Source organism: Schistocerca piceifrons, chromosome 2, assembly GCF_021461385.2.
Source record: "Schistocerca piceifrons isolate TAMUIC-IGC-003096 chromosome 2, iqSchPice1.1, whole genome shotgun sequence".
Classification (NCBI taxonomy): Eukaryota; Metazoa; Arthropoda; class Insecta; order Orthoptera; family Acrididae; genus Schistocerca; species Schistocerca piceifrons.
In genome coordinates this window covers 498,266,022-498,278,682 of record NC_060139.1, presented here as the reverse complement: position 1 = coordinate 498,278,682, position 12,661 = coordinate 498,266,022, and positions in this window count along the sequence as shown.

The window sequence follows — 12,661 nt, the reverse complement described above, 5'->3', positions numbered from 1 at the left end:
GTGATTATACGATCTTCAAACTTAAGGAAAGGTTTTGACATTTAAAAAATAGTTCAAATGGTTCTGAGCACTATGGGACTTATCATCGGAGGTCACTAACCTAAGGACATCACACACATCCATGCCCGAGGCAGGATTCGAACCTGAGCGGTTCCAGACTGTAGCGCCTAGAACCGCTCGGCCACACCGGCCGGCTTTTTGACAGTATTAGCTCCACTACAATCTTCGAAGTTATGACTGTAGGGAAAATTAAATACAGGTTACGTATAAAGTGTACAGAAATCAGACTACAGTTATAAGACACGAAGAACACAGGACCAGAAAGAAGTGGTTAAGAATGGAGTGAGACACGTTTGTATCTTATTTCCAACGTTATTTAATCTATACATCAATAATGGAAACCAAGCAAAAATTTGGAAAGGGAACTGGTTCAGGGTGGAAAGCAAAAATTTTGATGTTTGCCGATGATATTGCAGTTCTGTCACATATGGTGAAGAACTTGGAAAGGCAAATGAACGCCATGGACAATTTATTGAAAAGAGATTATAAGATGAATACCAATAAAATTAAAACAACGGTAATGAAATAGACTCGAATTAAATTAGGTGATGCTGTAGGTATAGAAATAACAAATGAGACAGTTAAAGTTGCATATGAGGTGTGCTATTGGGGCAGCAAAGTAACTCATGAAAGACAAAGAGAAAATGTAACTGACAGACTGGTTATATGACGAATAGAAAGACTAGAATTTTATAATATCTGTCATAAATTTAACTGTTAGGGAGTATTTTCTGTATGTGTTTGTCTGAAATGTTGCCCTGCACGGTAGTGAAACGTGGACGACTAGGAGTTCATACACGAAGAGTACAGAAGGTTTTGGACTGTGGTAATACAGAAGAATGCTTACTATGGTGATGGTCTGTACAACTAATGAGAAGGTGCTAAATCGAATTTGGGAAAAAAGAAGTTTATAGCCCAATCGGGCTAAAATAGGCCTCGGTTGATAGGATATATACTGAAGCATGAATGAATCGATAGTTTCGTAATGAAGGAACTGTTGGAGTAAAAATTGTAGAGAGACTCTCAGGATTAATAAAATAAGCTGGTTCAAACAGATGTAGGTTATAGGACTTAGTTGGAGATGAAGAGGCTCGCATAGAATCAAACTGCGTGGAGAGCTGCGTCATACCAGTCTTGAACTGAAGACTACACAACAACAAGCAAAGAAGCAAAGAACTGTATGAGTCAAGTTGCTATCCATGTGTGGTTTTCGCAGAATGGATTGGTAGTCACTGAATTGTATTGGTAGCCAATTAACATATCGTAATAAACTCAGAGAGTGTATTTCTTCTGCAAACCTACAATTTTAAATGGAATAAAGTATATTGACATTTACAAACGAAAATTAGGGTGAATTAAAGCGTCAGTCACGTTTTTTGCAGGGTTATAATGAGAGTCGTTTACGAAACATCATACTTGAAAAGTTTCCAAACACATTTTTTTGTGCCATACAACCTGCGTAGTTGCTAGATATGATGTTGTTATGTTTGTTTTCAATGTGCTTCTGTGTTCCTTGAGTGCATTGCAACTTTCCATTCAGTTAGTGAGTAACAGTACAAGCAGTGGGTCGTGAGGTGACGATGGGATTCTCCAATGCAGAAAAGGCCAACATGCTCACGGTGCGTGCGTGGAGAGTATAGGAAGTGTAGGAGGACTGCAGTTCGTTCTTGTATGGTATATGTGGCAACATTTCCCAAAAGATGTCAACCATCTCGGCAGTTATTTAACATCATCTTCAGCCACTTACGTGAAACTGTTAGTGTAACACCTACATAACGCAATGCTAGGGAAACACGTGACGACAGAAGAGGGGAATATAATGCTCTTGTTGCTGCTGCTGCTGCTGCAGTTGATCGACACGTAAGCACGCGCAATGGTACCAGGAGTGGCATCGGTCACGCATTCTCCGTCGACATAGGTTCCATGCCAATCACATCTCCCTCCATCAAGAGCTGACTGAAAATGATTATGAGAATCGTCTCAGCTTCTGTACATGAGCATTACGACGGGGTATTAAGATGTGTCATGAATTTCGTTTAGTGATGAAGCCACATTTACCAATCATGACCAGGTAATACGCCGAAACATGCACTATTGGCCTGCTGACAATCTCCATTGACTTCGTCAGGTGTAACGTCAGCGTGCATGGAGTATAAACGTGTGGTGTGGGATAGTGAACGATCAGTTCCTAGGTCCAAGTTTCATAGACGGAACACTGAACGCGAACAAGCACTGTAACCTCCTAACACGGATGCCAGAAGGCATTCCTCTATAGCCTACGAAGAACCTGTGGTACCAACATGAGTGCTGCCTAGCCCATAGTGCACGAAGTACTATAGCATGTCCTTACGAATTGTTTCCACATCATTGGACAGGACGCAACGGATCTGTACCTTGGCCAGCCCATTTCTCGGATTTGACGCTTGTAGACTATTTTTTTGTAGGAAAAACTAAAAGATGCTGTGTACAACGAACGACGTATTCCTACAGCTTGCTCGGACATCTCCGTTGAAATACTGGCATGTATGCGGCAGTCGTTCCATACGAGACTGGAAGAGTGTACCGCCGCTGCCGATGGTCATTTTGAACCTTTGATGGGCAGTTGCCTCGTTACTGATCAAAATTCACATAACAAGCGTATGCACGTATGTTGTTCTCTAGTGTGTGCTACCACAGGTTGTATATGTGATTGTGTGGGAAATTTTGAAAACAAGATATATCGTAAATGACTCGCGCTAGAATCCTGCAAAAAAACCCTACTGCCATTCTGATTTAACCTACTTTTAGTTGGTTAATGTTAATGGCCATTGTTCCATTTAAGAAGTGTATGTTTGCAGAAAAATACACTTTCTAAGGGTTATTACAATATGGTTATTGTCTAATAATAATAGCCTCTGCCTACTAATCCTTTCTGTGAAAACCGCATCTCAATAGCCCTTCCCATTTCCGCACTATCTGCGGTGCAACTGTTATGTGGTTGATCCAGTATAGCAATACTGCCGGGCGTTTGCTGATAGCAGGCGGTCTGTGTGATATCTAAGCTGAGCGCGTTTCGTTTCGACGTGTTGGGCTCCTGCTTAGGAGACAGAGTTTGTGATTTCCGGTGTTCTCGCTCTCCAGTTCCTTTTTATCACGGTCTTGAGCCTCACTGTGGGGTTCAGACCAGGTGCCAGGTCGATACCCGCCGTGCGAAACAACGCCCGGAGGGAAACGCGGAGAGTGGAAGACTGGGAGGCGAGGCAACGTCTTCGAGTGGCTGTAAGGATCTCTGAGGTCCTCACGCTTCAAAAGAACTCGGAGATCCCTCTTGAGCCTGATAAATTAGAGGTCTCTTCGCGTGAGAGCGAGCACGTTGGTATTCTGCGTCATGCATTACGTAATTTTCAGGATTTCGTCGTTATTTGCAGTGAAGTGTTGCGAAGTCACTACATTCTTTACTGAACCCAATACGAAGTAATTTAAATAAATTTCATGCACCACCTAAGAAGAGCAAGCACAAACATGTCAGACGACATGTGTAAGACTTATGAATCCAATGTCAGTTTCTAGACGTTCTTGTTCCAATCGCTTTCTGAGATGTTGAATATTATTGAACGAGATTTTGCTAAATTCTTTATTTGTATCTGCTGTTAAGTAATCTACTCGCTGTTGAAGAACAAAACACGAGTAGATTTAACTGCGAAAAGCACAACCGTTCGATTTCTGTTATTTCACGTCATAGTCACTTGTGACAGATAGTAGTCTCGTCCTTGTAGTATTAATTGATCCCCATGATATCACAAACATGAATCTTGATTTTTTTTTCGAGGATCTCTGTCTTCTAAATACTCGCATGGGTACAAATTCAAGGAAAATATTTGGTTGCTACGTTTCGAGATCTTTTGATATTCTGAAGCTCTCCGTGTGTTTTTGCAGAGAATCACTTCAACCTCCATTCGATTACAGTCCTACTTAATGTTTCCGTCTTTGAATCTGTAACTCCCACTTCATCCTTCGGCTTAATTAATCTAAACGTGATAAAAGCATACCTGTTACACTCATAAGAAATCAATTCTGAAATTTTTCATCGAATGGTGTGGTAACTTGACAACGAGAATGGTAATTTATGGTAGTGTTTTAAAAAAAATCTTAATCAAAGGAATAGTAAATATAGCTAAGCTTAGACAGTTGTTAAGCAAAAACTTCATTATAGGAACTATAAGTATAGTACAACTTCGCTTGGTTCGCTGTTAAATATTGTCAGCTAATTTTCACATTGCAGTGGAATACTAAAAATATCAGAAAACAATACGTCGTCTATTTTAAAGCGGAGAATTTAGTTTTGAATCAGTTAGTGACGATCACACTTGGGTTAACGAAACAATCATTTATATTTCCATTGATGTCAGTCACTACTCACCCGCAAGCAAAGAAAGGGCTCTTAACATCGATTTTAGTTAGATTTCAGGATTTAAGAACCTTCAACATCGCAGCGCTTCAGCAATCGTTGGTTTATATATTAAAAAACTAAAAACCCGCCTTGATTGCGAAAAAAGCACCTAGTGTTAGGTGTTAACCCACGTTTCGGCGTAGATAACTACACCTCCTTCAGAACAACAATAAAACCCACAAGTGCCTAAGAAGACTTTTGTCAATGATTAAAACTCCATAGCTATACGTTTCAGGATCCTGAATTTGGCCTCACTTCATATGATGATTAATAGAAAGGTAAACAAATCACGAGCTGTTGTTAGCAGTGCGATAATAATGCAGCTGCGCGACCTCACTGTAATTCTTAGTGCCGGAGGTCCCCATGGACAAATCTTTATAAATTTCCAAATGTTGTTCTTGACATTCCGTCTTTGAAATATTAGCGCCTTCAAACAAGCAACGAAACACTACTACGATGGTGGAAAGTGGCCACCGAGGCTTCTACCCAGATAAGGACAGGCTGCACAAAAATTACACAGAATAATTAAATAGGAATGAAACCAGTAGTATTTGCCAGTTTATATTTCTTTCAATAGTACTTGCAAAAATTAGCTTCAAAACTGTGAATATTATTTTGTTATTCCCATTTGACGTAATGAGTTAATTATTTTGAAATTATCTTAACTATTAAACTGTTTAAACTTACAAAATTTTAAATTTTACTTTTAGACCACGTTAATAAATCCAGTTAATTGTCAGCATTAAAATTCATTGGATAACGCTAGGTATACAGGATAATAGGACATGGATCCGATTACACGTATTAATGTCTTAGGAAAATTATCACCACTATCTACATTTACATTTCATACAAAAATTTGATTGTCAGTCCATATTATGCAAAACACTGGCAATCGTTTCACATTGCTAAACGTCTGTTGCATGACTATAGGAGAAATAGACGCCGCATATAGGAAAATTAAAAAGACCGTTGGAGAAATGAGAAGTAGCTGTACAGTAGGAGCTCATATATTGGGAACCCATATGTGAAGCCAGTACTTGGCAGAGAAGGGTAATATCGAATGTAGAGGAAACAAACACTATGTGATCAAAAGTATTCGGACACACCGAAAACATACGTTTTTCATATTAGGTGCATTGTGCTGCCACCTGCTGCCAGGTACTCCATAATAGCGTCATCAGTAGTCATTAGACATCGTGAGAGAGCAGAACTCTCGGACTTCCAACGTGGTCAGGTGACTGGGTGTCACTTGCTCGTCTTCTCAAGGGGTAACTTAAGAGGACCGTGCTATGATGGTGCCCCGAATATGAGAGGTAAGTTCAAACGACTAAAAAAAAGTTAGTTTTGGATATACAACAAAAAGCTGGTTGTGTGCACTGTACTGTTCACGGTTTAGACTTGGCAGTAGTAGACACTCTCCACCATCTTATGTCTATGAGGGATATTATGGCTTTAGCCAAGGACTTAATAAACACCGTAAGGGAATCCTACAAAAGGACGGAACTTTTCACTAGAAAACGCTGTGAGAGCCCCAACGATCAAGCTGGTCTATGACCCCTTTGCCCAACTCGATGGACTATGCGAGTTTCTAGTATCCTCAGAATACTGAAAAACTTTGAAGGACTTCTAGACGTTTTTGAAACTTTTTCTGCAGAGGACAAAACAGGGTCAGGTTACAAATGTGCAGGCTACCTTGAGTCAATGCTACAATTCAAAACTTATGTCGTTTTAAGTCTTTATTGCCATTCAGTGAACCCATCAGAGGCTGTGCCCTCATCTAAGTGTTGCTGATCTGGAAAAAATATATGAGGGCTTGATTTATATACTGAATGGGAGGCGTGTTAGTTCTGAACACTTTTGGGTATTGCGTTTAAAAGAAGAACCATCATAAGTTAATGATTTTTCGCTTCCTTGGCATCGAAGTATACCAAAGAATTATGAAAACAACGAAGCCAGCTCACCGCACACTTTCAAAACCCCAAAGGAACACTACAAAGCTATTAACATTGAAGTTTGTGAAAGGGTGAAATCTTGCATTACTGAGCGGTTTGCTTCAACTGGACTCAGACAGGTCATTGCAGTTGAACAAGAATGCTTGCTATTAGTAAACAGAGGTGAAACAAATTTGGAAAAATCAACCGAATTTTTCAAAAATGACCTAGACATTGAGAGACTGCACGTACACTTGAATATGTTCGCTGATATCGCTAATAAAAAACAACCGATCTTAAAAAAAACATTCTTGATGTAAGAAAGTACATTGCACAAGATCCTGCAGTTGGAGAAATGTTATGTGAAGTATTGAAGTGCATTAAGCTTGTCCAAGTAGTTACTATCACGACAGCAACAGCAGAACGGTCATTTAGCGCCCTTAGACGTCTGAAGCCATATCTCCTTTCAACAATGGGACAGAAGCGATTGAACAACTTGGCTGTTCTTCATGCCCACCGAGATGTTTTGGATGAATTGGATATCCGAGCAATCATCAACGAGTTCATAATCAGTAACCCAGTCAGACGGTCAACATTTGCACCTTTCTAAACACACTCTGCCCCTAATAATGGCATTTAGAGCAATATTAAAAATCTTTATAAAACAGAGAATTAAATACATACATAATGTTAAGTGTTCAGTCTCGAAATATTAGTAGTAGTTTAGTTACTATAGTACTATATTAGTTATTTTCAAGTACTTAAATATTTTTAGGGTGTAAGACCCAATTAAAACCCGCTATTTACATACTTTTTGACTGAAGGTATTAGGTGTACTTATTAACCTTATTAACTGTATTAAAGCATTAATTTGAGAGTTTTTTTAATGAACCCTGAGCGTTATTCGAAGGAAGCTTAACGAAAGTGATGTTACTGTGCGACAGCAATGTTTTATATTTTATTCTTTTAATGCCAGTTCAGGTTTTATTCAACTATAATTTCAGTCTTTTCAGAGCTATATATTCACTGCTCTGTATTAGTCTATAAGCATGATTATTACTGAAAATTAAAATAGCTTTTTACGAAAATACCGTGCGAGTTTATATTTTGTTGCTTTTTTTAAGTTAAAAAATGTGTCAGACTTGTCGAGTTTCCCCGAGTGTCGAGTTACCGAGAGTCCAGTTTTCGGGATCCTAATGCTGACTCTAAAATGCTTAAAAACTTTAAAACTCACTATTTTTCGTCTAAAATTTAGAAAATTTCCCGGGGAAACACCTCAGTATGGGACCCATAAAGATTTTTTATAAGTCGGCGCCCCTGAAGAAGTGTGTTGTAACGTCACCACTCATGTCTGAAATTTACATGTATAATCTATCCAGTGCCGTGTGCAGCACTTAATACATCTCAAAATCAGTTCAGTATTGGGTCGTCTGCCGTTACAAATACCAATGCTTCGGAACACTGGAATCGCCAGGTCTGTCACGTATTTTGTGATTCAATTTCCAACATCACAATGTGCTTCCATGTGCTACACTCTTCATCCACACACATCTATACTACTACATTGATTCGTCATTTCAGTCTTTTATTTCTCTTCCAATCCAGCAAAGAATCTTATTGTCCCATTTAAAATCCTCCAGTTCTCGTGTCTACATGTCCAGATAAAACAACATATACACTACTGGTCATTAAAATCGTTACACCACGAAGATGACGTGCTACAGACGCGGAATTTAATTGACTGAAAGAAGATGCTGTGATATGCAAACGATTAGCTTTTCAGAGCATTCACACAAGGTTGGCGCCGGTGGTGTCACCTACAACGTGCTGACATGAGGAACGTTTCCAACTGATTTCTCACACACAAACAGCAGCTGACCGGCGTTGACTGGTGAGACGTTGTTGTGATGCCACATGTAAGGAGGATAAATGGCTACCATCACGTTTCCGACTTTGATGGTTCAAAATCGTTCAAATGGCTCTGAGCACTATGGGACTTAACATCTGTGGTCATCAGTCCCCTAGAACTTAGAACTACTTAAACCTAACGAACCTAAGGACATCACACACATCCATGCCCGAGGCAGGATTCGAACCTGCGACCGTAGCGATCACGCGGTTCCAGACTGAAGCGCCTAGAACCGCACGGCTTTCCGACTTTGATAAAGGTCGGATTGTAGCCTATCGCGATTGCGGGTTCCCGTATCGCAACATTGCTGCTCGCGTTGGTCAAGATCCAATGACTGTTATCAGAATATTGAGTCGGTGGGTTCAGGAGGGTAATACGGAACGGAGTGCTGGATCCCAACGGCCTCGTATCACTAGCAGTCAAGATGACAGGCATCTTATCCGCTTGGCTGTAACAGATCGTGCAACCACGTCTCGATTCCTGAGTCAACAGATGGGGACGTTTGCAAGAGAACAACCATCTGTACGAACAGTTCGACGACATTTGCAGCAGCATGGCTCTGAGCACTATGGGACTTAACGTCTGTGGCCATCAGTCCCCGAGAACTTAGAACTACTTAAACCTAACTAACCTAAGGACATCACACACATCCATCTGCGAGGCAGGATTCGAACCTGCGACCGTAGCAGTCGCGCGGTTCCGGACTGCGCGCCAGAACCGCCAGACCACCGCGGCCGGCCTGCAGCAGCATGGACTATCAGCTCGGAGACCATGGCTGCGGTTACCCTTGACGCTGTATAACAGACACGAGAGCTTGCGATGGTGTACTCATCGACGAACCTGGGTGCACGAATGGCAAAACGTTATTTTTTCGGAAGAATCCAGGTTCTGTTTACAGCATCCTGATGGTCCCGTCCGTGTTTGGCGACATCGCTGTGAACGCACATTGGAAGCGTGTATTCGTCGTCGCCATACCGACATATCACCCGCCGTGGTGGTATGGGGTGCCACAGGGTTACACGTCTCGGTCACCTCTTGTTCGCATTGACGGCACTTTGAACAGTGGACGTTAGATTTCAGATGAGTTACGACCAGCGGCTCTGCCCTTGATTCGATCCCTGCGAAACCCTATATTTCAGTAGGATAATGCACGACCGCGCATGTTGCAGATCGTGTACGGGTCTTTCTGGATACAGAAAATGTTCGACTGCTGCCTTGGCCAGCACATTCTCCAGATCTCTCACCAACTGAAAACGTCTGGTCAATGGTGGCCGAGCAACTGGCTCGACACAATACGCCAGTCACTACTCTTGATGAACTGTTGCATCGTGTTGAAGCTGCATGGGCAGCTGTACCTGTACACGCCATCCAAACTCTGTTTGACTCAATGCCCAGGCGTATCAAGGCCGTTATTACGGCCAGAGGTGGTTTTCTGGGTACTGATTTCTCAGGACCTATGCACCCAGATTGCGTGAAAATGTAATCACATGTCTGTTCTAGTATAATATATTTGTCCAATGAATACCCGTTTATCATCTGCATTTGTTCTTGGTGTAGCAATTTTAATGGCCTGTAGTGCGCGTATTTTTTCTGTGCGAGAATTTTTTTGTTCTAAATATAATGAGCTGATTGTGTACTGTTGCACTGATAATAAAGAAAAGAGTGTAACGTGTAAAAAATGAATCCATAGCGTTTTAAAATTTAGACAAATAAGTTGAAATTACCATGTCTTTGTGAAGTAGTCCCTATCATTTGTCTAATATTCTCCTTTTTTTACTTCCTTGGTTACCTGTTTCTTCTCCGCGTCTTGGTCTGCTAAGAAGTGTATCATTGTAAGGATAATTCCCTATTTTCGTTCAAGGGTCGACTCATGTCTCATTATTTATTACCATAGGTTATAGTCACGACCCAAGTCAAAATGTGGGTGAGTCGTGTTGTATGAACGTTTGGGAAGTATCTGTTTAGCCGACATTGCAACTGTGGTGTCACCGCCAGACACCACACTTGCTAGGTGGTAGCCTTTAAATCGTCCGCGGTCCGTTAGTATGCGTCGGACCCGCGTGTCGCCACTGTCAGTGATTGCAGACCGAGCGCCGCCACACGGCAGGTCTAGAGAGACTTCCTAGCACTCGCCCCAGTTGTACAGCCGACTTTGCTAGCGATGGTTCACTGACAAATTACGCTCTCATTTGCCGAGACGATAGTTAGCATAGCCTTCAGCTACGTCATTTGCTACGACCTAGCAAGGCGCCATTATCATTTGCTATTTATCTTGTGATGCATGTACCGTCAGACCGATGTTCACCAATTATGGATTAAAGTTAAGTATTCCAGAAGCTACGTACTTTTCTTGCTAGTATAACTCCTTTAACTGTTCCAGACCTCACGCCAGCCTGCGTGAGCTTAAACGCGTGCCTTTCGGCTACCCGTCATTGTGGATTGGCTGTCTTGCCAGTCTACAACAGCAACCACCTCACCGGGATAACTACGAGTTGTAGTAATTGCTTAGAATCTGCATATCGTTATTTTAATAAAAGAGTCCGACTGCCAATGGTGAATCAAAATTAGCGCAGCTGAAATGTTCCAGTTTTTCACGGTCGCGAGGCCGTTATGCCTCTGACAATATTTCGTGCTGATTTACGATTTTCAATCATTCGTCATTTTAACTCTCAGGCTTTGGATGTGAAACCGACCAGCACATTTAATTTTGATCACATTGATAACAACGTCTGCCACTCTCGTCCTTCAGCCATACATTTGTTTTGCTATCTCCCTTAGTATCTTAATAACTTCCAACTTCTGCATCACTCGATGAGCAATGCTAGGTTTTTGCTTTTCGCACTTAAAGCCTGTGGTACACCGCCGTAAGTCGAATTAGATAATGTCCAGTGGTAACAAATTTCCCTTTTCATGTTTATTGTGAAAGTCGTTCATTAAACTGTCAGTTAAGCTGATTCATTCTTACGCAAGTTTCTTGCAAAGATAGTGTTTGACTAGTCGGGTGAAGGCCTATCAGCTTGCCAATACTTCAGAGACGGCGTGTAACGACCCATCACAGCCGTGTCGCGTGACTGTGAGTCCCGTTTTGCGCGGACAAAGCATTCTGCTCTGTTCTTTTTTTGGCTGCCTCTCGTCTCGTCAAGCCGCTTCCACGTGCTACGGACAACTCGTGGAGCACCTTGCTTATGGACGAGTATAATTTCTGATGGCTGTGCTCAAGTTGTTAACTAAGAGAATAATATGAGGTTGCGGCATTCATTTTGCAACTTGGTTTAATATCTTGTTTACAAATGTTTCACGTCTTAAAATGTGCCATCACTTGTGTTCAGACTTATAATTTCCGATATTTAGAGACGCAGATCGTGGTCCACGACAGGGTAGAGTATCGAGTCTTCACTCTCTCATCCATACAGTTGGCGTACTGAGTATTGCACATTTCTGCTAATTTAAATTTTTTCAGGACTTCCCAGAGTTTCTAAAGTTTTTCTTTGTTCAGTTTCTCATGTATTGTGGACCTGTATATCACTTGGTCCATTCCAGGACAAGTGTTAACTTCGATTTTTTATCGCTTTTGCATTGAGTCTCAATAACCAGGGATTTAATTGATGTCTACGATTTATTTTCATTTAAGAAATCCATGCTAACCTTGGAACCTCCTGTTATATTCAATCTCTGTGTTTAATTTCAGCACGAATAATCTTGTGAAGTATGCTTTCAACGGATACGTAAATCAATACAACAATACAATGACAAACAGGAATCAAGAAAATGCTATTTTAATTCCTTATGTGCCTTTACTTCTCGAAAGGTAAGTAGTAATGCTGCTGTGATTCCGAGACTGCTTGCAGTTCTCCAGATTGGTTTCGATGTAATTGTAATACTTCATGTTCTTGTGTTGATAGGTGTTGGGCTATCAGACTGATCCACATCCTCATTACCCATGGTTTACCTACAAGGCGGATCAATTTCATTAGATGTTCAAACGTGTGTGAATTCCTAAGGGACCAGACTGCTGTGCTGATCGGTCCATAGACTTACACACTACTTAAAACTAAATTACGCTGAGGACAACACACACACCCATGCCCGAGGGAGGACTCGAGCCTCCGGCGGGAGGGCGTGCGATTCGTGACATGGCGCCTCTAACCGCGCACCCATTCCTCGTGGCCATTAAATCAGGTTACGAAACTTTGAGAAGTAATGATGATCAAAGATTTATTAAAATGCTCATTCACACCGCCGTTTCTTCCCGCTGCACAATGTGAAAATCTCCTACTCGAGTATGGAAAAACATTTTCTTTGCTGTGCTTTCTTCTGAATATTTTTTGC